This window comes from Paramormyrops kingsleyae, chromosome 18 (genome assembly GCF_048594095.1).
Source record: "Paramormyrops kingsleyae isolate MSU_618 chromosome 18, PKINGS_0.4, whole genome shotgun sequence".
Taxonomy (NCBI): Eukaryota; Metazoa; Chordata; class Actinopteri; order Osteoglossiformes; family Mormyridae; genus Paramormyrops; species Paramormyrops kingsleyae.
This window is the reverse complement of record NC_132814.1, coordinates 26,380,917-26,405,838: the sequence shown is the minus strand read 5'-3', so window position 1 is coordinate 26,405,838 and position 24,922 is coordinate 26,380,917. Positions and strand designations below refer to the sequence as shown.

The 24,922-nt window shown below is 39.7% G+C and overlaps 1 long non-coding RNA gene across 1 annotated transcript; it reads right to left on the bottom strand.

Annotated features, from left to right (window-relative positions):
• Window positions 1-156: 156 nt before the first annotated feature.
• LOC111835474 (uncharacterized) lies at window positions 157-15,402 on the bottom strand. Its single transcript, XR_011983466.1, has 6 exons — window positions 15,270-15,402; window positions 9,573-9,767; window positions 3,554-3,661; window positions 2,822-2,907; window positions 2,513-2,670; window positions 157-2,039 (listed from the first exon to the last, which is right to left on the bottom strand). It is a non-coding gene; the product is annotated as an uncharacterized lncRNA (long non-coding RNA).
• Window positions 15,403-24,922: the final 9,520 nt, after the last annotated feature.

Genomic DNA, 24,922 nt, shown 5'->3' with positions numbered 1-24,922 from the left:
TGCTGGTTGCCTTCCTCTCTGGATTTATTTGAAATCTTCCTTGGTGTTAGTGTATTGTAGATCTCAGGTCTTTCTCATTGGGTCTCTGCACCCCCCCCCCCCCCGTCTCCATTTTGCCAGAGTGCCTGTCATGCAGTAAATGCAGCAGCTGGGCTGTTTGCCTGCTGAGTGACTCTTTATTTGTTGATTGATTTCACATTCAACATCACAGACACAGCATGCAGTATTGCAGAATCATGTTTAAACAAGTGCTGCTGATGTTAAGGAAAGTCTAAAGGCGACCAGCTGAAGCTGCTTCTGCTCCAGATCACCACAGAGCATACTTTCCATCCATCCATCCATCCATCCATCCATTCAACCAGCTTTCAACTTATCCTGAGCAGGATTGTAGGGGGTATGGAGGACGTCCCACACAGCACATGACGTAATACAGGCTACATGCTGGACAGGATGAGAATCTTACTTCACATTTTTATGTTTAAAATAAGGCAGAAAATACTGGGCAACTGCCCACAGACCATGCTGCAGATGACTACAACCAGCTTGTTAGATGACGTCACACTAAACACTCTTTTTTCATTGTCTACACCCATCAGTAGTTCAGAGGTAGTTGTATCAGCCTATATTACACTGCCATCTGTGGGTCACAGTGCTTAACTGACCACAATAATCTAATTTCTTATAATTGACATTCATGGATTCAGTTACAGTCAGTGCCTAACCAGTACATTTCCATTTCTCCCATCACAAGCAATCTCTTTTGTATCCACCACACACGATAACATTTCCTTATATTAAGAGCATGCAGCTGCCAGAATTATATGTGATATACTTTTTATATCTTCTAATAGACTATTTAGAAACTACAGTACTTAAGATGCACATCTGTGTGAGAAACATTAAGTTCTTAAATTGAAGTTCTGATGCACTCTGAGGGACATTTAAATCAATCCAAATTCAAATTTATAAACTTAGATGAACTTGTGATGTCTACATGGCATTGGTACAACATAGGGAAAAAGGAAACATTTAAATTGCATTTGAATACCTCATTTCAAAAAAGCACTATGGATATCTATAATATTTCACAAAAGTATTTTTCAAACAATTAAAAGTAAATTTCCTGTGTGACTGGTAGTGGATCTAGCGTACATAAATAATACCATATATCTACCACAAGGTGGAGCCAAAATCCTACATAACCCTGCTCTTCTGCGATCATATATTTTCCACATCCACTGCAGCACTAGGGCAAAGTAAGGTAGTCATACAGATTAAGTCAAAACTAATTCACAGTCCAGGCAGGGAAAGAGCCAAATGGATTACCCAATCCCCAGTACTGAAGTGGAACACCTCTGTGATACACACTATTGAATGTGATCACACACTTTAAAATCCCATAATGGACAATAAGAGAATGCACATGAAGCATTCATCCTATAACTACAGACATCGCAGGAGTTTCACCAAGATCACTGTCTATTCCATCTCAAAAGTGATCCATGATCTCCTGGAAACTGTCCCCCCCCCCACCCCTCACGTACAAGCACACATTTCCAAATTCACCAGCAAATTATTTAATAATGAACCCTTGATTTTTCTTCATGTGGGATGTGTACAACTCTTCCTTAAGTTTTCCTTGCTTGTTTCCTTGACTACCCATAGTAAGCCGGAGACTGGGTGAGGAGTTTCTACGGCAGTATACTTGCTGATTGCTTCGTTCTCACTCCTCACAACAACCAGCTAAGACACTGCCAGAGAAACACCCACAGCACGCTTAAGACTTCACTCTCAGTCTGTCCCTGCTGAGTCCTGGTTGAGTCTCTCGCTCTGTCAGGTTCTTATGGAGTCCCTGTTAATGTACTGCCGGAAAGCTGGGATGGCAGTTTAGTTCTGAAGACTGTGCATGCAAAACAGCACAGTTACCCTTGTCCACTGGCCATCAGCACAGTTACCCTTGTCCACTGCCCGTCAGCACAGAGTTTTGTGCAGTTCAGTCTGTTTTCTGCCCGACACTGAGAAGGTTAGACTCTGTGTCTCTGAAAATAAAAGAATAATTTTCAGTTAAATTATTTGTGTAAGTGAAATCAATTATTTTTCTTTCTTAAACATGGATACTTCAACGACAGAATTAAAGATGTTGTGGAATATACAGCATATCTGATGTACCTTTTACTTTGAACTACATGCTGTTTGAAATTATATTTACAAAACCAAGGACATATACATAAAATGAATGTAATCCAAAACTACCCACAAAAGCCACACACAAAAAAATATATGCATATATATGGTCAAAACTGTGGAAACACCTCGCATTTTTGGCATTACGCTTTACAAATTACTACATGATTATGGGTGGTAATGTTTATAAACAATAAAAGAATGTTTATAATTATCATACATTGGACAATTAAATAAGTAACTGGAGTAACTAGAATAGGGTTCTGCAATCTCTAAAAATTGGAAATGTGTACACAATATTGACCTACTAGAGTAGTTTTGAACTCACCACATGTTTCAGTCACCTGTCTCAGCAGTTCAAAGGCCCTGGTCACATGACACCAGTACTGGGATAGGTTCTGCTGGGCATGTGCTGGTACTGACAGGTGATATCTTTAAAGGCTTCTCTGCATACAGTAGGATCACGTGCGCTTGGCAGATCTGTTGCTGAAGAGGTGAAAGAGCAGCATTTACATTTTGGCAGGAGAAAATGAGGATTCGGCAACACGGGACAGAGGATAAACAAAGATAAACAAAGGGCCTCAAACCCATGCCTGAGGAGGATAAGCCACCTGCCTGAGCGTTATGTGTAACACACCTGGTCTTTGTCTGTTTCTGGACGCTAACCTGTGGCCAGCTCCGCTCCCAACCCCATGAGACCAGACCCGCTTTCACAGTGTGGCTCTGAAAAGTGCCAAAAACTCCATGTTGAAGTAGCCACATGGTGAGTCACAGAGAAAGAAGGTACAAGAAAGGTTGTGGCAGGGTGCAGACCATGCAAAGGGGGCTGGAGGTCTACTGGCTGATAGCTACATGCATGGCTGTCACAATGGGAATGTGGACATCACTGCACAGCTGTACGGAAGGTCCCTGCATCAGCGTGTAGCTCAGACAGAGGCAGCAACTCAACAGGAGACAGTCTGGAATTCATTACTCATAATAATTCCATTAAGATAAACTAATTCACTGTTGCATCAGACCACCAGGAAATGAGAGCATGTGAGGAATTCATTTTAGTGTGGTATCTAAGCAGGGTTTATGATTGACAGGGCTCCATATCCCCTCACTGGAGGCTAGGGGACCTGATGTCATAGAAAGACCTTAAATGTCACCTTCCATAGACTTTTGGATTAATGCTCTTCTGGTCACACCTTAGTTAGTGATAAGTCAGCCGCTTTTCACAGAGGACAAATGCCAGGCTTATAATGAGAGCATTACCTGAATGAGGAAAAGACTCACAAAAACGTATAGTATGACCTGCAGTTCCTGCTACATTGAGTATTACATTTAAAAACAAACCTAATTACAATTTGCTCCTTGAAGAACATACCATGTTCTACAGCAGTATTTCCCAACCCGGTCCACGGGGAACCCCAGCAGTCCATGTTTTTGCTCCCTCCCAGTTCTCTGCCTGATAGGCCACATTTTTGCTTCTTTCCTGGCAGGAAGAAAAAAACATGGACTGTCTGAAGTTCCCCAAGGACCATATTGGGAAATATGAGTCATTTATGCACCACATAAGCATATACAATTCCTTAATGTCTTCTTATCGATATAACTTTCAGACAGCTTTCGTTCAACACAATATATATTTTTTTACTGTACACATGAATAAACAACACAAATATTCAATCATGGAGGCTAACGCTAAATTCTATACCAAAAACACATTTGGTATGTGAAAAAAAAATTAAAAAAGAAGACTAACATACTGCAAAATATATCACCTAATATGGTATATATTGCTTTATGATTAATATACTAAAGAATGGCACTTTCTGTTTCTCAAGTATGAGAAAATGATTTGGAAATCCAAAAGCCAGCTGTAATTTAAGCCTCACTTTAAAACTTGTGCAGTTTTCAGAGCAAAGATCCCAGGGGAAACTTCATCAAATGCTCCTAATGAGCATCTGGATATGATCTGACTGGCTGGGTGCTGGTGAGGATATGTAACAATACTCAACCAATCACTTCCCGATATGTATCAGTACTCAACCAATCACCTCCCGATATGTATCAGTACTCAACCAATCACCTCCCAATATGTATCAATACTCAACCAATCACCTCCCGGTTTGCTACCTATTGCTAACTCCAAAGCTAATGACATGTGTCAGGAAATGGGGCTTGTGTTTCCCTGTGGGAAAGAACTACGCACAGGGCACAGAGTTTGACACCCCTGAACTAGGCAATACTTCATGAAATAATGTAGCTAATTATTAATAAATTAAATGAGCTGGTGGTGAAAAAATTCTATTCTATTCTATTCTATTATCCTAACACTGGAACTGGTCTGGTGGTTCTTCACCCAGTCAACTATATTCCAACAAACCAAGATAGGCACAGCAAACACCTATTATACATAGTGGACTAAAATATCTTAAACACCATATTAAAAACAATTTCAATATTGTTTAAAGTTGTATGTGTGCACAAAAAGGGACCTGACTGTCTGTACTTTGATATGTGAGTTTTCTAAACAGAATGAGGCAACTAATAGGTCTGCTGAGGCCAAAGAATCTGTACCTCAACCGCTGGAGCATCTATTAGAAAAACTGCAAAATGATTTATCGTGTGAAGAAGAATAGCCTCCAAACACAAGAGCAGATATGGAAAGTGCATCAGAAATTGGGACCAGTTGGTGCAAGTTGATCACCAACACGGATAGATGGACACTTAAAAACAGTTTCCAAAAGCCATATAAATATTGCTTGAAGTGAGGACCTCTGTTTCTCAGTCTCAACAAAAACTACATAATGTGAGGCTCCACAAAGCCTGAGTTAGTATCAGTCCTGCTGTTTGGAGACTGCACTGATCCAAGACCCATGCGCGAGATTTATATCCTGGTCTAAGAAGCACATAAGAAGTGGTGTGTGGATCAGTAACTTAGTCCTCTGCGCTTGGAAGCTTGCTGGTCTGAGCCTGGCTTTGGCTCAAACCTGTTGGTTATAACCTGTTATTTGAAGTTCTGGAGCACAAAACATAGAATATATTTCCACCTCCTTCATCTGTCAAACAACTGGAGGAGGTTTGATAACAGTCCAACATCCCACGACACACGGTTCAGGATCTGTATGAGAAAATTCATTTATGTGCATTAAACACATTAAAGACTAATGCATAACAATCATATTTGTCCATTTTTAATACCTGCATACTGTAGTGGCTAATTCTGATTTGCATTTTTCAATTCTGTTTGTATTCATATCTTTGTAGGGACTCTCCATTCATTTGTATGGGCATAACCTTAATCCTAGTAATGACAACTAACCCCTACCCAGCCCTAACTTTAACCATAAGCAAAAAAGCAAAATTTACTTTTGGCAAGTTTTTGATTGCAGATTTTTATAACATCCTATGAGGACCAAAAAAACATGGTCCCCACAGCGTCAGAATAACAGGTTTTCATCACATTGTGGGGACATTTGGTCCCCACAATGTAATAAAAACATACCCCCCCCCCACACACAAGGCAATTTAGTTACCAATGTACCAAGTATTTGAAGTGTGGGAAATACCCATGAGCTTCTCACACACAGATATAAGCTGACAAGCAAGATTTGCTTGAAACCTATTGGGTACCCCTATAAAGAAATGCAATTCTGTCTTAAACTAATTAGTTTAATTTTACAAGTATTAGAAAACAGAGGCAATTATAGAAAATATGCCAAAAATAATACTAGTAAATTCACTTCTAAAGGAGGAAAAAAATATTTTGGGAAATAATTAGAAAAATGCTTACATTTCTTAATTACACAGAGGACCGGTTGGTGTTTTTTTTAGTAAAATTGAAAGTAACTGAATTAAAATTCAACAATTTCTCCTTGTAATACAGAATCCTGAATAGGACAGTGAAATAGAAATCCAGTGAAATTTGTGTCTAGCTCATAGAAAATCAAGTGTGAGTTATGAAATTTTGGCTGACAATTCATTAAAACACGGATGCTGGTTTCCTAGTTCCTATTTATTGAAAAGGAACATGCTTGAATAAAATGGCACGCTTGAATACAAACACCAGAATAAAAGAGGAGAGAGTGCCGTAAGTCCATGACCTTGTACTGATGAGTGGCGGGAAGATTGTTGTATGGAAATGGCATAAATTCCAACTATGCAGAAATTACTCAATGTTACTCAAATATGACATTAAGTTATTAATCTTCTTCTTGAAGCAAATTTTTTCTGATTGAACAGGCGGTCAAAACCCGTCTATGCTGCAAAAAGGAATATACGCCTTGTTTTCAGTCAGCCACATCAGGCTGTCATTTCCATTGCTGGCCCCTCATATGCGTCACATCAATTCAGTATCAGCCTGCAGACTTTTGATGCTCGCCTGCTTATAGAAATGTAACGGGTTTGTACTGGTTTTCAAATATTTCCATCATTTACTTTGCAGGGTGTTGTATTTCGTAGCCTACAGATATTATCAATATTTAAATAACAAGTAACATTATTAACAACAATTAACAGGATAGAATAGAATAGAACAGAATAGAATAGAATCAATAAAAATTAACATTTTCCCAGTTAATCTTCGTCTAATTAGTCAATAAAACTTTGCTCCAGAACTTCTGTGGCTCATCTCAGTACTGTTCCAATCTGGCTTACTGATTCTTCCTGCTGATGAGTGGATTGCATCTTGTGGTATATCTGCTCTTGAAAGCGTCATTGAATGACGGATTGTGATACCCTCACCTCTGCCCTGTGGAAATCGTTGGTGATGTCACTGACTTGTTTTTGGGTTCTTTTCACAGGTCTCGCAATGTCAGCTGTTGTTTTCCTTGACTAACCCAATCTGTTGCTTAATAAGCAACTGGATATGATCTGACTGCTGTTCAGTGCCTAATGGGTTTCTTTCATGTACAGGACATTCCAAACTGTCGTATTGGCTACGTTTGTGCAATCCGTCTGATTGATTTTCCCTCTTCTCAGATACAGAATGACTTGCTTTTCCCCCATAGGCAGCTCTCTGGTCTTCATGCTGGTTTATACATTTTAACAACAAATACAGTCTTCACAGTTTAAACCCAAGGCTAAAACCAAGAGCAGACATTCAGAGTGATCTACTGTTTAAAACAGTCAATCTATCAGGACACACCTGAATAACATGAAACACCTGTCAGTCACATGTCCCCGTACTGTTTCTCATCTAAAATTTAAGTGGTCTGATACAAAAGGATCTATGTTTAATGGATCTATGTTTAAATTCCAGGAAGTAAAAGCTGAAATTCTTTACATGCTCATTGAACAGTACAGGACACCAAATAAGCCCTTCGTGACAACTGACATATCTTGACAAAGGCATTTATAAAGGTTCATTCTAACTTTTGTAGTTGTCATAAATGCTGATATTGGGAACTTCTGTGTCAAGTACCACCTATATCGACTGTCATAAAGTTGTGTTATGACACTTTTTTTCATTCAAGTGACATAAAATGTTATAAGACTGACTCTACGCTTCAGTGTTTCAGAGTGACATAAAGTAACCGAATTAAATTATTATGTGGAACCATACAATGAAATTATTTACAGTGTTTCCTGATGCAACCAATTACATCCAACAGATTTTTTGCTAATAGTTTCTCATTATTACTTTTATTCTTGGCTGGAGCAACTGTAACAAAACTAAATTTCACCCGGAGATTAATAAAGTATTCTGGATCTGATTCTGATTGATTTTGATTCTTATGTTAATGCTAAATTCCAAAAGGATATGGGGTATGAGGTTGAAGTAAAGGAACTTTACTGGTATGTGGTTTTCGTGATTTACATAGTCACCTACTGTACATATGAGATCAAAATGGCCTGTCTTTATAATTACAATGGTAAAACTCTGTATCTACCAGGATAATTTCCTTATAAAAATATGGTATATTATGCTTTAAAAAATAATATGCATAACATCCTGACCCGTAATATCTGCATATAGTTAAAATAAGTATGTTTTGAATTATGTAAAATTACGGCTTGAGGATAGTTGTGATCATAACATATTTCCCCACCATTACTGACATGATATAGACCGTGGTATAGACCGTGGTATAGACCATGGTACAACCCCTCCACCTGGCATCAATGACAGTCAAATCTGCTAATGCATCATTTAGTGGAAGAATCAGGTAGAGGACACAGAAGACACAGAGGACACAGAAGACACTGCATTCCTGTTCCATCCCTATCAGGTTACCCCATCAGTTTACTAATCAATCTATTTGAATAATTAACGGTCTCTATCTCATGAGGGCTGATGACGTGGAAAAGTCTGCCACCAGTCTCTAGATCGAATATTTGTGTGTCTAGGGCAGGTCTATGCAGTAGGAATGAAATATATCCTAAAAATTGTCACTGCCATTAGAGACTGTTTCTAATACTAAGTGCACATCCAGCTTTTGATATATCAAACAAATGTTAAAATTTTGAATATCATTTTCTTACTGATATCAGTAATCAATGTAATGTCTCATGCAAAACGATTCTACAATTTATTCTGTATACAGTTCAATTGATAATGTAAAAACACTGTTTTTCTCTGATTTACTTTGTGGATATGATCTGTATATGGAATACCTTTATACAACTTACTGTACTGGCATTATGTTTAGTTTGGTTTGTGTCGGATATACATGTAATACTGCATATGGTTTACATTTGGACCAAATTTGTACAGAGAAACCTGCTTAGAGCTACCAGAGCTGAGTGTTAGAACTGATCTGAAAGCAGTACGCTGTGCTCATAACTGGTTTCGGAGGAAGTACAATCTGAAACACAGTTCACATTAATGTGTAGCCGGTTAGCTTGATAAATCATTCGTACCACCTCAGCAAATCAATTTACAAATGTATTTAGCATGCTAATGATGTATAAAACCACACAATGGAAAGGGACATAGCAGAAACTCATGCCAGGTGTAATGTGACTTTACAGCAGAGAAGAGAAGCGACTATGTGATATTATTCACTTAGTTTTTACTTCATACTTTCCTGAAAAAATGTACTACATTTTAATTAATTGCTTAGGGGGGGGGGGCATTTTGACTTCTCAGAGTCAATGAAACATTAAAAATGTATCATGCATTGTTAAGAAATAGATTTTCAGGTTTCTAGCTTAGATGGGTCACATGCAGTAAAATCTGGTTCAGCCAAGCTTCTGGTGTGAGTTTCAGACAACATACAATTGAAATGGTTGCTTTTTACAGTATGAAAATATCTGTTTTTTGTTATATAACATTGTTACATAATGGCATGTACAGAAAGTAAAATACTTTGAATATGCTTTGTAATATTCAGACATGCTTAATACAAATTTAAGGGCATATTTTACGTACAATGAGACATGTATGAAAAATATCTTACCCAGAAAGCAGTGGTCCCAGTCATGGGTTGCTATACAACCTGCGGAACGTCTGGCATCAGCATCTGTAATATGGGCATTGGCATGAGGCCTGGCTGAAGTTCCAATAGTGCCTTCACCCTCAAGTCCTGGTAAGTCCTACATCAATATTCTGATGACCAGCAGTTGTCACAAAGACACACATGCAGTTTTGCAGTCTGTTGATCAAAAAGAAGACAGGAATGAATGAATCTGAGTGCAGGTTACCCATGAACAGAGTGGAGAAAAAAGATTATCTATCTATCTATCTATCTATCTATCTATCTATCTATCTATCTATCTATCTATCTATCTATCTATCTATCTATCTATCATCTGTCCGTCCGTCCGTCCGTCCATCTTTCCAGCCAAAGCAGCTCTTAAGGAAGTAACTGAACGCTTCTCTGTTGTTCTGTAACAAAAAGGCTGGTGGTTCAAACCTTCAGCCTGAAAAAGCAGATAAAAGCTCCATCTGACTAGATCACAGTTCCATCCAGCAAAGAAGCAGAGGGAGTGAGACAAGCCTGCTCCTCTCCTTAGCTTCGTTCACCACTGGGCCAGCTTGCCGTCTGCACACTTCTCTCTCACCAGGCATGGTGAACAAGTCCTGACATGCCCGCCACTTCCCCCGCCAGTGATTTGCTCTTCACTAGGGGTGTGATTGGTCAAGCCACAGATCATTCTTATTAAAGCCTAAGATAATATGGAATGTAACTATTTAATGAAACGGCTTTAACATTATTACCGCTGAATTCGCTGCAATTTATATACTTATGCTCTAAATAGAAGTATTTTCCATTTGCAGGGGAGAAAAACCTTCCTGCACAGCCCAGAGAAAGTAAAGTAGCATAGTTACTACACAAATATGAAAGATATAATAATATACGAAAAATATACACTGTGTATTATGTACACACACACACACACACACACACACATACTGTACACACTCACACACACACACACACACACACACACACACAGAGGTTTGTGATAATATCTTTGTGGGGACTCTCCATTCATTTCTATGGGGAAAACTCTAATCCCATCCACCCTAACCCCCTACCCAGCTCTGACCTTAACCATAAGTAACCAAACTAAATACGAGACTTTCGGAATTTTTAGTGTTTTGATTGCATTCACAGATCTTTGTGGGGACACACACACACACACACACACACAGTATACAAAGCTACAATTTTAATCAGATACCTAATTAGTCTATTTGCATCAATCTGCCTCGTGTGTCACTGTGAATTCAAATCCTCAAGCAATCCTCCTCCTTCCCTTCTCAGTGCCATCTACCATAGCCTAGTGCCCTAACTCTGTCACTGCTTCAGTGTATAAAAAACCAGCTGCAAATAGATGTTTTAGTTTACACTTCTAGGACAAGCTTAACAGTCTTAGTTAAAGAACAGGCTTTTCTTCTAATATAGATATATTTATATTTATATAGAATACAGGGTGGGCCAAAAGTAGGTATGGTTTTTATTTTACAAAGTAAGGATTCTATTTTACAAAGTACAGTTTATATTTTACCAAGTTACTTTGACGGTATGGAGCTACCTTGACAAAAGCAGTGGGTTTGGGTGACATGGCAGCACTGACAGGATTGTATCAGCACTGACAGAGGACACAAACACCTAAGAGACTAAACACGACCCAATCAGTACTGTAAAAAAACTGAAAACCTACTTTTAAGAAGAACTTTGTAAAAGAAAAACTTTACTGTGTAAAATGGAACCATAAAAACTCTATACATACTTTTGGTCCACCCTGTATATAATATTTTTATTTATTTTAGTATTATTTTATTGTTTGTTTTCCACATAGAGCGCCACATATTTCTAAACATTCTTAAATGCTTTTCCCCGTGAAAACAACCATAGAAGCTTAATACTGAAGCTTCTTCTTCTAACACGAATACTATTTAAGTCCTGCCTGAGTAGTGTGGTGGCAGCACACACACACCTCCTGATCTGAGGGTTCGAATCCCTCCTCTGTTGTGTTTCAAGTTCGCAAAAAAAACCCTGTTTCTTCTACATAGTCTGGTTTTGTGCCGCAGTGCAAAGACGTGCAGTTAGGCTAAGTGGTGTCTCTGAATTACCGATAGAGTGTCAGTGTGCATGTGCCCTGGAATGAACCGGCATCCTGTCCAAGGTTCACCCCTGCCTGGTTCCCTATGTTGCCTGGGATAGACTCCAACATCCCCCCCCCCCCCAGCGATGTCCCTACAAAAAATAAAACAGTTGATCAAGAAAATATAGTAAATTTACATGAATCTCATAATATAAAGTATAAAGGAAAAGATCATGAAGAATTTACAAACTACCTAGCCAACATTTCACTACTGCAAGTACATGACCTTTTAATTAACACAATTATTGATGCTGACAAAGTGTTTTCACAAATATGAACAGTAGTCAGTGTTCTGTACCCAGCATGCTGTAGTCAACATTTAAAGGCAACATCCAACGGCCCTGGCTGCATCAAAAGCAAGGTGATAAAGATGTTACAGATGACACACCACTCAAGAACAAAGGTATTCTAACAATGCTCGTAATTTCTGCAGTAAATGAGCTCATTGGTCAGAAATGAGCCTATATATCATAATAGCCTATATTAAGTATAAATGACATTTTCTGGTCATGCAATAAGTTTTTAAGGTGCCTACTATTTGTCTGGTGTGGAAAAGGTGAAGTGAAGACTGGGTTATCTGCAGAGAAATGCAGACATGCAGATTTGTGCAAAAGCATTGCTGAAGGACTGCAAATGCAGCTGGGATGGTAAGAATAACTTATGAAATGATTTTAGCATGAGTAAAATCCACATATGCACATGTCTCTTTTTAATACTGTCATCCATAATCAGTTATCGCAATCAAATATTGCGAACCATACTTGGAAAATAGATCAACTATTAAATTTTAAAAATGATACAAGCTATGTCTGATTATATTCTTGCTTTTATATAGTTAGCAGTCTCTCCTAAGTGACTAAGAGGAGCTTAAGTTGAGTTACGGGGGACTGTTTCTGCTGAAGTGGGAGTTCATGGCTGGGTAGGTTTGCAGCGCAGCTCAGCTGAGCTCCCAGCATGCAGTGCTCCCTCCTGCTGCACTATGCCGCACTGGCCTGCAGCTGCACAGAAGCTGTGCTGGGAGGGGGGGGGGGCAGTGGTGACCTCGCCAGTGAAGGGACAAAGTCACTCTGGGCTGCGGCCCAGCAGAGACACACACCGAGCTCAGCCTAAGGAATGGATGCAGTACTTTTATTGCTCACTCTGACTGGATTTGCAGTCAATGCAGCATTTTCCTTGTGCTATCCTACAGTTTAATTAATGGTGAATGCAGTTTAAGCTAAATCTCCAGTTTGTGATAAATACTAATTAATTTAGATCCAGTAGTTTGGTCCAGCTAAATTCTTTACACCCTGTTTGACCTTCTTATTAAACTCGCACTAGCCTCTGTTTTATAGAGTGCTTCCGCCTTCCAATTAATATACAATAATGGTCAGTAAACAATTTTACATTAAGACTAAAAGCCCTACTACTGCAGGAACGCAAAAGGAAAAGGAGGTGTGACTGTTCCTTTTGGAAGGACATTTATCAAGTTTGCAAAAGATCTGCAGGATTGGTTTTCTATCCTCTAGTAAATTCCCTTTGAGTCTAAGGTTCCCCTGCTTAACCAATAAAAACATTCTAGCATCCTTTACTAGACCAATAGGGCATGTCAAGTCCCTACTATCTGACTAATAAGAAAAATTATAGGCCTGTATGACCTCACCAAGGTCCTGATTGCTGTCTGCATTGTGCAGCCCAAGCAGAACTACTCAAAAAGGGAGTGAAGTCAATGAGAGAGCGCGTGGATCCCTTACCCGGCAACTTCAAAGCTTGCTGCATTGATTGCATCATCAGGACTGGAGCACCATGACGGGACGATGCACCATCAAGAGAGCAGCTTGCTGATCCAGCTAACGTGTCCCTTGGGCCGCGCTCCCAAAGTCAATGGATCAGGCAGCAGTGAGCGATTCACACAACATCTACACAACTCACTGAAAGTAGATCATGGGCCACAAAGGACCCTGTGACATCGAGTAGCAGTGCAGATTCAGAAGTGCAGTTTGAGCACTTTGAAAGGAAATCTGGCACTTTTACCCTTGAGCAGGGCTCTCAAATACATTTCCCCAGGTAAATCTACCATAGCTTGGAGGGGCACATTTTAAGCCACCTTGGATAAAACATCAACTAGACAATCAAACCTATTAAAGCACTAGCAGGACGCCGGGTGGCGATGCCCACATGCGTCAGTGTGGGACAGAAAGCAGCAGCTGCCACATTCGGGTGGCGATGCCCACATGCGTCAGTGTGACTCCCTTCCAGATCTGCATTTTCATTCACCTCGAGTCACCCATGAAATCTGAACTTGCTGCAGTCTAGTTCAGCCACGCCGCATACAGGACACGATTATATACAATCGGGGCAACTCTCCTCCTGAGTGATAACGAGAGAGTGAGAGAGAGAGAGAGACAGAGGGAGAGCAAGGGGGGGGGGGGGGGGGGGCTGCAGTGAATGTCAGAGTATCGTTTGCTGCAGCGCTTCAGTTTATGCCGATCAGCCAGACGGGACGTTCAGATCTATTCAGGGTAAAGACTTTCTATAGATGCCTAGGTGTCTCATCCTCTGTGGACACAGGGAAGGGAGGGAGAGAAGGTCCTAGTCCTGACAGCTCTCAGATCAGGGAGTAAAGCACCACGTACTGTAAGATAAAAGCGCGATGTTCTAATGTTGCGTGGCTGGAGTGTCCCCTGTCCTGGGGGCACGATTGCAGCCCGTCACCCCCACGGACTGTGCCGGGAAGTACTCCATTTAGCTGTGGCAACACTGCGACAATGCAACACCTTCACACAGCAAGGATGTGCTGCAGGGGCAGAGTAGGACAGTACAAAGTAGGCGACAAGGCGGCAGCGCGCCTTTGTTCTCAAACCCCTGTCCGGCAGCCTGCCCAGCACACGTCACTGGTGCTCATTATTTACCATGCCTTTAACTGGCATGCTGGTATCCATGGGCAACATGTTCTTCATCTGCGCAGGCAGGGCAGCCAGAGTGAAACCGAAACTCAGCCCACCTGCGAGTTCCCCGACTCCTCCTACACTAACATGTGCGGAGAACCCTGCTCCGGGACCGTGGTACCACAGAGGCTTGAGTGCTACCCCCATGCATTTATTCTTGTCTTGGGATAGCGTGGCTGGTATGCACACGGGACTCCACAACAGGACGGCAGAACTGCCGACTTGCAACAACTACAGAAGCTGCAGAGACTGCTCTGCTCAGCTGCACTGCACTTCTGCTGCCTTGCCAGTTCTCTTTATGACTTCAGAGCCCCGCTGGTCACATGACCTAGGGTACGTCTGAGCCATCCGCAAACCGGCCGATGCACAAACTACGACAGAGATGCTCGGAGCAGTGAAGTCAGCCCACCGCTGCAGTTAAAGTGATGCGAGGAAATCAGGCACCATGCAGGACTTTCTGCCCACGGCAGATGACAAACTGCAGTATGATGAAGCGATTACAGTCTAATGAGAAATAGGAAAAGCTGCTGTCACCTCAGTTTGTGAGAAATGTCCCCGAAAATGAGGCCACCTCAGTGAAGGAGCAGAGGTTGCGCATGCAGGATGCAGACTCACCTGGACGGCTGGCTGTGAGCGCAGTGCGTGCAGTGCGCGCTGCGAACGGGGCAGTGCCGTGGACCGGACTGCGGCGCAGCTCCCAAAGCCGGCTCCTGGTGGCGGCCCCCCCCCCTCTTTGGCAGCACAAAACGCACAGCTCAGCAGAGCCCTTCCCCTGCCGCAGCAGCAACGCCGGCGCTTTTAAAGGGGAATGCTACCTCTAGGATTCCCCGCCCCCCCACCCCGCCTCCTAGGGATGGCTGCTTCCTCCTGACCAGTGTGGGGGATAGAAATAAGCCCTTTAAGACTGCTGCATGCTACAGTGTGCGAGTGCAATCCATCATTGTGGGAGGCAGTGTCCCAAACACCGAACTGGGGGGCAGCATTTGTGGGTGAAACCCATCATAATGAATAACCTCAATAGCACAACCACACACACACACACACACACACACGCACATGTAGGGTAAACATATCCTTATGGGGACCGCTCATTCATTTCAATGGGAAAAATGCTAACGCTAACTATGACAACCTTAACCCCTACCCTGCCCTAACCATAACCATGAGTAACCAAACAAAATACAAGAGTTGTTGCATTTTTAGTTTTTTCATAGCAGTCACCGATTTTTATAAAATAGAGTTTTCCCTTATGGGGACCAGGAAACCGGTCCCCATAAGGGGAAAAAAACCAGATATTTATCACGTTATGGGGACATTGTGTCCCCATAAGGATAGGTAAACCCGCTCGCACACACACACACACACACACACACACCCACGCGCGCGCACACACACACATACACACAAACACACACACACATACTCTCTCTCTACATGCACAATAACAAATTAAACAGCCTACCACATATATAGAGATATCAGAAGTATACAGCAATCAAAATGTGTTATTAGACAAAGCAGCGTATGGGAAAACAGTATGTGTTTGAAAAAAGTATGAAATATATATATAAAAATGAGGAAATAAAATCTAGACAGAAACTGGAACCTCTTTGAGATGTGAAACCTATTTGTGTTTGACTGTCCTCTCAGCACATTCACTAAAGCAAGCTGTTACTTTCACATCTGAGAGCCACCGTATGCTGGAAGGACATGGAAAGAAGACACAACTAAGCATGTTCTTCTTACCCACGTATCTTCCTGGGCTCCATGACTCAAACTAGCGGTGAGACACTCACAGTTAAACTTTCCATTAGTGAGATAACGATACTGGCAGCAGAGTATGGTCAAAATCTCTATTAAAGTATCGATTATTATTAATATTATTAATATCGATAATTATTATTACATAGTGACTTAAATGTGTCCTTTTAAAGCACAGGACTGGCATTCTAGCCCATGACCATATGTAGAATCCTCCACGGCTCCACAGGAATTTTACACCGTGATAAGTGAGGAAAAAACAAACACTTCACAGACTGGGAAGAAAAAAATTCAAGGTCAAAATGATGACCTTGCAGGCTATTGAACTTGTCAGCACTGACCATAAGGTTGTTAGTTCCACTCATATTCTAAAGGCCTCATCTGGCGGTATGAATGGGAAATATCTATGCCAGTGACTTTGAACAAAACTATGTAGCAAGCAACAAATAAACTTTCACATAACATTTAATTCCTGCAATCCTTCCCAAGTACCACATGACCCTGAAACTGTGCAGTTTACACTGCCACTCTGGATCAGTGCTGAGTCCTTCACTGCTTCATTAAAATAAGAGTCTGCTTTTCCTCGTATTTACTGTATGGATGTTACAAACAGTAATTTCTCTTGTTAAAATGTAACAAAATAAACGTTTAAATATGAGGTTTAGGAGGTCCCAGTCAGCAGCTATACCTAGTAAGCATGGTTCTGTTACTGGTGGACTGTCATCATTCAATGTTCATTTTGTCACACTGTAATCTATGTCTGTCTTACAATGCATCCCCATGCATGACCACCCAGACTTTAGTATTAATGCTTCACTGTTACACTGTTTAACAGTTATGCTGTTACACCAATGCCGCTGCATAATCCCACATAAATGCCACCTATTTTCGCCATTAATTACGCATCTGTCCCAAATATCATCTGCATGTATCTAATGGTTACCCTATGGCAGAACAATGGAACCCACCTAGTGAGAACCAGCTCAGTAATATAGTGGACCAACGTGTAAGTTTGTCACAGCTGATTATTTCTTTTATTGTGTGGTTAATCAGATAGTTTGACTAGTTCCCTAAACCAAGGCCAGAATCCAACACAGTTTGCAGATTCCCAGGCTCAAACACAAATCATCAGCCAAGTACCAGGTTTAGTAGGTCTTTGTAGTGTCTTAGTAGGGAAATCAGCAAACTGTGTTGGATTCTGTCTGTCCAGGACCGGAACTGGGGAACCCTGACATTCAGTATTATGATTTCTTCATATTTTAAACTTTTTCTCTATATATTATATATTGTTTGGTCTCTGCACACCACAGGTTTTTCCATGTATTTCATAAACTGCCGGTTTTTAATTTTTGTTGAGTGACCAATTAGAAATGAAAATGTAAGTCAAATAAAACGAGTTTCCTTTATAACATGGAAAGCGTACGTAACGGTGCATGTCAGACATCCCTTTAACTGGTTATGTGGTGATGGCGTAGTCAAATTATAGGCTGTCCTTTAACTTTAAATGCACTAGTTAACTGTTTCATCCCATGAAACAGATCAGTTTGTATGGATTTTGTATGCAGTTTGTATTTCCCTTTAGGAAGAATCCCTCAATTTTTACTTTGATGAATCAAATATATGACGTTTTCTTGCTACTAAAGGCAGTCAAATGGTGAACATACTGTAAGCTTATTTGTTAGCAAAGAATAGTGAATCTATTTTTAGTAAATGTTAAGTGTTAAGTGAGTGACATGCAAATGTTGGAAAATGTGTGCAAAAACTTTTGACTGGTAGTGCGTAAACACAAGAAATAGTTCATTTTCATGGTGACGTTAACATCAAAAATACTTCTTGGCTGGAGGGATTTCAAGCACCCAGTACTAAGAGAACTACAAGAGACCACTGCAATACTGTTTGGCACCAACATTTAAATTAATTTATTTTCTCATTATTTGTACACATTTCATACATTTTACGAACAAAATGTTTCAGGGAAACATCGTACTTTAGTGAGTGGCACTACTGGCTTGTACACTCTCAGAAAAAGGGCAGAAATTGGTACCTTTGATAGTTACTTGTCATTGTACCTTTTAAGGTACAGAAATGGACTCTGAAGAATGGTAATTGCCTACAGCTAAGGGTGCATTTGATAGACCCTTGAGGGTACAGCACCAGTGAAATGCAAAGGTACAAAGTTTTGCCATTTCTTTCTGAGAGTGTTTTGGTTTCCCCAGTTCAAAGGAATTCTGTTAGTTGACACCATGTCTCAAAGGTGTGTGACCTTGCTTGTGCAAGGTGTTCTCCTGCTTTGTACCCTTGGCTTCCTGGGATGGACGTCTAGAACCAGGAGATCCTATACTGGATAAGGAGTTGGAAATGGATGGATGGATGGATTGATGTATGTATGTATTGAACTATACATTTTTTAGGCATAACATTTAAAGTTGTATTTCAGAAAAAAATAAAAACAGATTGGCCATAAAACTTGCCATTATACTCAGAAGACAAACCTAATGCTTAAATAAATGCTGTATTCCAGTTATTGAGCACAATAATGTCAATTTCTTTTTTGCAATTAAATCATGTTATAGTCAGGTCTGCTGGGACAAGTCTACTTGAATTTTGTCAGTTAAATCTTTATCTATATTGCATGTTGAACACTGTACACGGTCCCATGATTATGAAAAAGTTACAGGTCATTTGTTCTGTCTAAAAAAATCCATTTTTTATTCCAGCTTATATAATTAATTAGGGTCTTGTTTGTAGTACTTCTGTTGTACAAAGTTTGTACATTTTGTGAATGATCTACGAAGCTCTCATCTATAACGCACTACAATTACCTTCATAATGCATTATAGTGGCTTAAACTGACCATTATAATGCATTATGATGTTACCTACAATGCATTATAGGTGAGCTTCATAGAGCATTCATAATGCATAATTAACATGGCTATAATGTTATAAATAGTCATATTTATAATACTTTATGAATGCCTTATTATGCAATATGACTGCTTTAAATAAAGTGTTACCAAAAATTCTAACTTTTAGAAAAAGAGAATCAAAAACAGGCAATGCAGAAATAAGTCACTCTTTTGCAGTATCATTAGTTTATAACTTTTCATTGATCTTTACTGGTGTATGAGAACTTTTTATTACAGTGTAGCTCTGGAAATATTCCCTCATTCATGAATGAATGCAATAGAATCCAGAAACAATGTATTCATGTATTCATCTGCCTACAGGGTATAATTATGCAAAAAAATGTTCTTTTCAATGGTTAGATTACAGAATGCTCTTTGCACGTTTTATTCCAAATTAATAAATTCTCCCTGTTACTGATTCTGCATGCATATTTTGATTATCATTGAACTTTTCATCAAATTCATTCTGCTGTTGATGGAAAAGGCAAACACGTACTTTTTCTTATTTAAAATAAATGTTCATTGTTAATCTACTACTGCTGGTACTGATTCAACACCTTACCTTTTTCCCCGTGGAATCATATTCATAGCGGAATACTCAAGATGATGGCTGTGCACTATTGCGGCTGCTCTTTTGGTGACGGGAGTATTATTGTGTGTGCCTGTGTTTTTTTAATGATGCAGGATTATCATTCTATGTACTTTTTTAAATGTTACAGTGCTGTTTCATTTTCTTCATTGAGGGGAAAGTGCTGCATTATTATGTGCAGTGTACAGTGTGCAGTGTACGATGTGGTCTGCAGAAGATGCACGGGGCACCAGAGAAATGGCCACCTCTCTCCATGTTCACTCTCCAAAGCACTGATCTGCTGAGAAAAGATAACAGACTCATTGATTTTCCTCCCCCAAGTGACCACGTCATTTAATCACCAGTCCCAGCTCAGTCTCAGTGCCATTCAATCACATGTGGAGAAGGATTGAGTGGCAGAATGCTTCAATAGCTATTGCACCCCCCACCACTCTATATAAATGTATGTGTGCATATATACTCTCTATATATATTCTCCCTACTCTACAATTCAGATGAAGTAGAACATCCCTGTTGACCTGCTACTACAGATGCCTATAATGGAGACATCACTAATATGTCAAGAATGAAAAGAGCCAATGGTTATGAGAATGGTTTTATATTATATAACCTGTACAATAATATATTTTTGCCAAAATAAGGAACTGCATTTAATACATGTAGGTTTGATTCTGTAAAAGAATTGAACTGCTGATTATAATGAATGAATAAAATTGCAAACCCTCAACAACATGACCCCAAATCCTAGTCATAAGGATTACTGTTATACCACCTTTGGATGGGTTAAGGGAATACTTACAGCCAAAAATAACTGTTAATGCTATGGCATTGTTCTCTGACGCAGTGTGTCCTTACACCCTCTATTGAAGGAAAGTGGCGTAGCATTAGAAGTAGGAACACTTAGGACAATGCAGCTCTAGCATCAGGAATAGAAGAGGAAGAGTCTATCACTGCTGCCAAGAGCAGAACTACTGATGAAGAGTCTGAAGTAAATCTAGGACTAGAAGCACTCAGGAGAGCCTGAGATGTCTCCAAGAGTAGGATAACCCCTGGAATACCACCATAACTAGGAACACTCAGAACAACATCACTATGAATAGGACAACTCCAAAGTCAGCATGAGAAGGAGACCCTGGAGTACCACGTATAGTACGAACACTGAGGTTTGTCTAAGCATGTACAGACCACAAAACAAGGTCATATTCTATTATTATGTCTGGCATTTTTTAAGAGAAATCCAAAAAGATATTACTTATGTTTCGTATCTCTAACACGTGCCTGTGGTAGTCTGCGCGGATCGATGCGGATTTAGCAAAGTGCAAGTTTTCCATTGCGCAAGTCCTTAGCTGCACTATAAATGCATCTGACGTAGCAAAAAAAAAAAAAAGTAAAAAACAGCATTCAATGTTATCAGCATCTGCTAGAGTCTTTCCATCCACAACCTAATTGTTAAATTATTACGCAGTTTATGCAATATATTGCATTCTCAGTAGTAAATTGTAACACGTAAGTAAACGTTTGCATTATAAATATTACAATGTATCCATATTGTAGTAATTTTACTAGTTATTACTTGTAATTAATACTAATAATATTTGCAATACATATACAGTCCAGTTAAAACTGGGCTCGATGATAAACGGGTTTAGATCTTTTTAAGGCATTCTGCCTTTCATGCAATAATGATCGCTTGAGTGGGTTCACAGACCTTACTGCTGAATTCGTGAAACATCACCATGCGCAGCTTTGGACTGGACGGGTATTCCGCTTTGCGGAACACCATAGAAGGGTACCATGCTAACGGGAGCGCATCCCTTAAAGGGACAGCTAGCAATTCCCCTTTTTTATACTACAAATAAACTATCAGTTTCGAAATCCTAAAAACATCATTCATTTTGGAAGATGATTTTTCTTTCGTTCCTTGTAATGCGCTCGATGTTTCTCATTATTATTTTTTTTTAGCTGAGGGGTAAATACGCAAAGAAGTAAATTATTAGATGTCATTAATCAATTGGCAGATGGCTCTCCTTATAACAACGACATGTTTCGATTGAAACATGAGACAATATAATCTTTACGAACACTATTTCCATAAATTTTTATTATACAAAGACGGAACGTGTGGTTTCACCAACTTTCATAGTCAAGTAGAACGATGTTAATTGCGCCAACTTTCCAGTTTTATTTTGCTTTGGAGGCGCCGGTGTTCTGTCGATATATGCTGCCTTGTCGAAAAATGCTACCGTAGTGCTAATCGATAGCCCTAACCCTAACCCTAACCCTAACCCCCCAAAACCCCTAAAACTCTTACCTTAACCCTAACCCCTAAAACCTAACCCTAATCCCAAGACGGTGGAACTGCACATGCGCAGAAATGCTCGATAGCACGTCTCGATAGGTAGTATTTTATGACAGAACACCTGGCAGTGATGCTTGCATAGGGCACCATATTGGTTACTGGGCTACTGTGTTATATTGCATTTTTCATCACTTGATTCTCCTTGTGTGTGTGAATTTTATTAATATCTAGTAGTAAATAATTTCAAATAACAATAGGCCTACATGTATCATTTGAGTCATTTGTACATTGCTTTTGACAAAGGTATGTGCTAAATTATTCGGTCATTAATAATAATTACATTTTGAAAAACACTATAAATTTAAGAAAAAAAAAACTTGAATTGAATGTTGCATGCTTACGTATTGATATGTGAATTCTGATAAGGATTTCACTGATTTTTCTGCTTTATCTTGTTATGGTGTTATTTATAATTCAAGATTATAGCATATTGAGCAAATTCTGCTTTAAAACAATAATTATGGGGATAGTTAGTTGAATAGCTAAGAAGAATGTTCAGAAATAAACTACAGAGTTAAGTTCCCCCTTTGGATTTGCTACAGATACTCTCACCGCAGAGTCCAAACACACAGCACTTACTGTAGGTGAACTGGTCTCTTAATTGCAGTTACTCAGTGTGTGCCCTGATTTGCACATCCTCTGTCTTGTGCTATATGCTTTCTGGAATTGAGGACAGGTTTCAGGTCCACCATGACCATGCAGTGAATTAGGGAAATCTATGAAACACCCGTGCATTCATCCATCTTTAACTGCTTATCCTGGTCAGAGTTGCAGTGGATGGTGGAACTTATCCCAGGCTGCGTGGACGTCCCAAATAGATGCCCGTCTGTCACATGGCATTCACCATATTCACCATTATATATTAAAAAGCTACAGTATCATTCTGCTTTATCACTGTTACCTTGTTCCAGGCTAATGATGCATGTATTGACACTTGAACCATTATAGTTCCTCTACTCCACTTTCCAAAGAGCAACTATAATTATTACTACTTATACTGCCCTATGTTACTACATGTGCCCTTGAACTGTAGGAGATAAAAAGCATGTGGTGTAACAACTAAAGAAGTAATAGTCGTACATTTGAGTTCCAGAAGTGACCCTGCTATTGTATTCCCAAGCAAGGACAAAATGGGTAGCTAAGCAATTATTGGAAAATATAAAGGCAGTGCAGCAATGCAGCTCTATGCACCAGAGAACCATGATTATGCAGGTCTATGCACTAGAACACAAAGGCAGTGCAGTAAGGCAACTCTATGCATCACAACACAGAAGTGGTGCAGTAATGCAGCGTTACGTACTGCAACACTAAAGCATGTGTTAGTACCGCTGAATGTTCAGAAAGGTATGGCAGTAAAGGAAAGACTCACAGCATTTAGCGATGGGCATCTTTAGGTACAGTGTTCAGTGATTCATTCTGCTCCTGGGAAGCCAACGGCGTCCATTTTACTTATTGCTCCTCAATGCTGGTGCTATGTGGAGAGCAGGACAAATGTTTCCAATTCAAGTGACAGCTAATGCACCATTGAGATTTTTTTCAGAGTAAAATGCCCAATTGTATACAATGTAAAATTTCATTCAGGTGCACTTCATACTGCCAACAATGCAAAACAAGCTACATTGCACTTAAATTCTTGCAACCTTGTGCCTGCAACTTCAGTGCGATTGCTGATGAATAGGCAGTAAAAAGAAGGATATATAAATCAAATTATTTGTTGCAGTATTTATTTTGTATTTATTTAATTTTAAAGAAACAAAATGCAGTCATTATTACCAGCATGGTCGATAGAGGTTGTGGAGGTAGTATGTTTTGAGATCAAATGATAAAACAAGTAACGTTTTACTCAATACTATAATTTTGTTCTCACTTAAAACACATTTTCTCTCTTCTTTGGAATCAACTATTGCAATATTGTAAATTTTTCAGCCACCAGCTGCCACTGATCATCAAATAACTATAGGAACTAGGAAATCCTTATTTCAGTCTTTAATCTTCCTGCACAAAAAAAGTCTGTTTGAGACAAAATTGCAATAATATAATTACATTTTGTTTCTTAGTTTAAATCAATCAAACCAGCTTCTTTAAAAGTCAGCTGTAATTTATGAAATGTATTTGTGGTTTTACAAACCTGCAATAATCCGAGGCAGAATACCACTAATAACTATGATTACTGGCAGTGCAAGAAATCGCAACCAGGTGGCACCAGAACATTTTCCCAGTTCATTGTAAATGACAGTATGGTGAGAATGTGGTTGTAGAAAAAGTACTGGGCAATTTCAATAAACATAATAATGCTACAATATGTATTTTAGTAAGCGCTGCATAGAGCAGAGTCTCCAGCTTTTATCAGACCTGTTTACAGGGTAATTTGCCCATCCATTCATCCATCCATTTTCTGTAACTGCTTATCCCAATTAGGGTCACAGGAGGGTGTTATCTTTAATCTGTAAATACACATTTACTACAAACGCATCAAGATTTATTTAGGGGGGTTCTAACTCATCATTTTTCATAGCTGGCTCCGTGTCTGATCAGCGGCAAACAAATTTGGGGGAGGAGCCTCAAATCTGTGAATTTACTGCATGGCTACATGGCTGTTAGATAACTGACTGGCCAGCTGTTTCCTTGGTGCCATTTAAAGAAAGTGATTC